The 4432-nt window shown below is 38.0% G+C and overlaps 1 pseudogene; it reads right to left on the reverse strand.

The window, feature by feature from the left end:
• Positions 1–1441: 1441 nt before the first annotated feature.
• LOC132272082 (small nucleolar RNA R71) lies at positions 1442–1540 on the reverse strand (annotated as a pseudogene).
• Between the last annotated feature and the right edge of the window lie 2892 nt (positions 1541–4432).

The following is a 4432-nucleotide window of genomic DNA, read 5'->3' on the forward strand; positions in this document are numbered from 1 at the left end:
TAGTTTAATTTAGTTGCTTTCTAGTCTAATCAACCAACCAACCAATTGTTTGATCACTTGACCTACTAGCCCTAATAGCAATTCCACAACCTTGTTCGACCCTCACAATCCCTTGGGACGATCCCTACTCGCCCTAACTATATTTATAGTGAAAGGTAGTAGTGGCTTTTATAAATGTAAAACTCTTGGCCCTCGCCTAAAATTCACACTCTCAAATTTGATGGTAGTGCGATAGACCAGTCAGTTTTTGGTGCCGTTGCCGGGGATTGATTTGATTTGGCAACGTCGGAATTGTGGAATCAATTAGGATTAGTACTCTTTTGATCATGTCCTTACTTTATTTTTATTTTTCTTTTTGGTTACTTATTGTGTTGTTCTTACTTGACTAGGTGCATTGTTGGAGAAGAAGCAAGCAAAAGAGCATTCAAGCAAAGAAAGTAAAAAGCTAAAAATTTAAAAAATTTGTTGAGCTAAGCTTTAAATTTGGAGTTGAAGTGCTGAAGGACCTTTGTGAGACTTTCTTTACTCAATCCCTTAGTTAAATCATCGGCCCGCGTGGAGGCTTGTTTTTAATTGTTCTTTGCATCATTGTTGTTAAAGCATGGGAGTATGAATTAAGTGTTTGTGGAAGAAGTCTAATTGCATTGTTGTGAAGGTATAGTGTTTGTCATTCTTTGTGCTTGTTGTGTTTTGCATTGTGCATGCATGGTCGTCGTTCATTGAGACCAACTCTTGTCCCTCTTGATTTGCATCTTGAATCCGTAGTTAGAAATCCTAAGGGAAGAGGAAGTTCTAGTTCTACCCGATCCATTACATCAATGGATGACCATAATGATGATCATGTTAAGGACCTTGGTCACATAGACCAATAAGGTATTCTTCATCCTAATGTGCACAATGAGAACATACAAGTACTATTAGGAATGCCTAGGCCATATATTCACCAACCACCACAACAACAAGGCCAACCTTCATATGGAATGCCAAGGCCAATGTATGCTCCACAACCTTCCATCATCAATCAAGGAATTCAAAACCAAGGTGTTCATGTTGCACCTCAAGTAGTTAATCCACCTCTTGCTTTAAGAGACCATTATGTGCCTAATGAGTATAATGCACCTACATGCATCTAATTGCCTCCATTTAGAGCACATCATTATGAAATTAAGCCACAAACCATTCAAATGCTTCCTAACTATCATGGACTTCCAAGTGAAGAACCTTACAAGCATTTGGATGAGTTTCTTGAAGTATATTCCACCGTAAAATATACGGACGTGCCGGAAGAGGTCTTAAGACTCAAACGTTTTCCATTCACCTTAAAAGACAAGGCAAAGTATTGGTTTAACAATCTTAGGCCTTTTTCAATCACTTATTGGGCAGAAATGCAACAAGAGTTCTTGAAGAAGTACTATCAGGTTTCTAAGACCAATGCCATGAGAACCTCAATTCGAGAATTTTCACATGGGGATGGAGAAACGTTTCATGAGGCATGGGAACGCTTCAATGAATTGCTTAGGAAGTGTCCACATCATGACATGGCCAAATGGAAATTAGTTCAATATTTCTTTGAAAGCTTATCGTACAATTATAAGGGTATGGTTGATGCTTCCATGGGTGGCTCATACATTGATAGGCATGGGGATGATGTGTGGCATCTTTATGAGAGCATGAGTGAAAATTTGTTGCATAGAACATTATCATCTAAGAATGGTAGAAATTCACAAGGTAGTAAGAGTGTTGGCTTACATCAAGTCGACTATTCAAATGAAATAGCCGCCGAAATGAAGTCTTTATCTCAAAGGTTTGATCAATTTTTTATTAACTAAAACTCGGCGAACCAAGTATCTTCCTTCCCTAACCATTCTCATCGTGCATCAAATGAAACATGTATGACTTGTTCTAGTGTTCTTCATTCTACTTCTCATTGTCCTCACGGACAAGTGCAAAATGAACCTAATGAACAAGTCAATGCAGCTTTTGTGAACTAAGGGAACAATCCTTATGGTACTCATTATAATCCAAGTTGGAGGAATCATCCGAATTTCTCTTGGAAAAACCAATGTGAGGGCTCAAACCCTTCCCAAGGCGATTTTCAAGGGAAGTACATTCCACATCCACTTCAAAACCAAGGATCCTAAGGTCATAGACCTTATCAATCACAAGGGAATCAATTTGCTAATTCTCATTTTCCCAACCAATCTTATTCCCAAGGAAATACTAGAAGTCCCACTTTTGAAGAAAAAGTTTTGAATGCTTTGGGCACTTTAGAGGCTAACACACAATTGCTCCATTCTCACTCTCAATCTATTGCGAAGCTAGAAACCCAAGTAAGGCAAATAGCAAGCACTCTTAATGCAAGAGAGAAGGGAAAGATGCCTATTAATGTCCCACCTAAGCAACAATGTGTTGTGGAAACCCATTCCTTATCGGAAGGCCACACCATTGAATATGTTAATGCGGTGACTACCTTGCGGAGTGGTAGGGTTGTGGACAATCAAGTAGAAATGTCCAATGAAGAGAGTGAACTGGTGCAATCCCAAGTTGTCACACATCGCGTTTCACATCACATTCCTCATTCGTTGCATATACATGATCTTGTGAATGAGAAAGTCTTGAAAAATGAGTTTGAAAAAGAAGTTTTGAAAAATGATGATGAAAAAGTTTTGCTGAAAAATGATTTGAAACAAAGTGATTTGAAAACTTCTTGTGTTGAAGAGAGTTCAAAAGAAAATTCTGAAAAAGTGTTTGAACCAAAAGTTCCATTTTCAGATGCCTTAAAAGGATCCATTTCGAAAGAAAAGCAAAAGGCAAAAACCAATGAAATCATGGAAATGTTTAGGCAAGTAAAAATCAATCTTCCACTTCTGGATGCAATCAAGCAAATTCCGGCTTATGCCAAATTCTTGAAAGACTTGTGCACCCAAAAGCGGAAGAACAAGAGCCAAGCACCAAGAAAAGTGGTTTTGACCGAGCATGTAAGCTCAATTTTGCAACATAACACTTTGTCAAAGTTTAAGGACCCCAGTTCACCTACTACTTCATGCATCATTGGTGATCATATCATTAATAGGGCGCTTCTTGACTTAGGAGCAAGTGTTAACATTCTTCCATACTCGGTTTATGTCAAATTGGGCCTAGGTGAATTAAAACCGACGTCGGTAGTTTTGCAACTTGCCGACCGATCTATCAAGAAGCCTAGGGGTGTCATTGAGGATGTTTTGATTAAAATTGATAAATTCTTCTTCCTAGTTGATTTCGTTGTCATAGACACGGAACCGGTCCCCAATCCTAAAAGCCAAATTCCCGTTATCATTGGCCGTCCTTTCTTGGTAACCGATAATGCCAACATCAATTGTAGGATGGGGATAATGAAGATCTCATTTGGCCATATGAAGGTGAAGTTGAATATCTTCAATCCCACACCTAATTCATTTGACAAATATGAAGGAAAGGTTAATGTTGTAGATAAATGTCATGATCTTCAATGTCAAGGAAGTGAGCTTTTGTGTAAGACCAAAACTTCAAAGGGATCATCTTCAACCTTGCATTCTCAAAGTGTTGTTTCAAATTCTTGCTTTGAAAGGGCATGGAAGCCCAAAGGTTGTGATTGCATAGACAAAGGATCAAAAGTTTCTTTTGAGCTTAATCCAACAAGTTCTTCAAAGAACCATTTGTTAGGTGGAGTTCAAAGCATCTATCACCCCAATAAGGAGGGGATGCATTACAAGATCTTTGATCCGGGCTAAAAGTGCCCAATGTCTTGCTAGAGACGTTAAAGACTAGCAAAAACATTTCGTAGGGTGTCAAAACCCTATTCCTCCCTCATTTCTATCTTAAATTTCATTTCTTGCGAAGTCTAGATACTTATTTTTGGTTCATATGCATTGCTAGGAATTATGATTAGGATTGCATGAATTATTGTGTTGTAATTGAGCATTTTGCATAAGTTCGATCGATCTCAAATGAGAGTTCAATCGATCGAACTTCCACCTGCATCTAATACTTAGAAAATTGTTTGACCTGCATCCAAATCACCTCTCTGTCCCATCCTTCGAACTTATTCTTAGATCGATCAGGAGACCTTCGATCGATCCAACTTCAAAGTTTGATCGATCTCATGATCCAATACTTAGAAAAATTTTGAGCCCGCATCAACCTGCATATTCACCTCTCTGTCTCATTGATCAAAAACATTCCAAGATCGATCTGAACTTCTTCGATCGATCCAACTTCAAAGTTCGATCGATCTTCAAGTTCCAACACTTAGTCAATTTTCTGAGCCATAAACCTGCATATTTTTGCCCTCTGTCTGATCGATCGAACTCTTGTTCTGATCGATCTCAGTTCTTCATTTCATTATTTTGACTTTTCAAATTTCAAAAATCCAAAAATATTTTCATTTTTATTTTATTTTATTTTATTTTCATTT

The sequence above is a fragment of the Cornus florida genome, unplaced genomic scaffold, assembly GCF_030987335.1.
Source record: "Cornus florida cultivar Cherokee Brave unplaced genomic scaffold, ASM3098733v1 CherokeeBrave_3.0.0_Hap2_Chr08, whole genome shotgun sequence".
Classification (NCBI taxonomy): Eukaryota; Viridiplantae; Streptophyta; class Magnoliopsida; order Cornales; family Cornaceae; genus Cornus; species Cornus florida.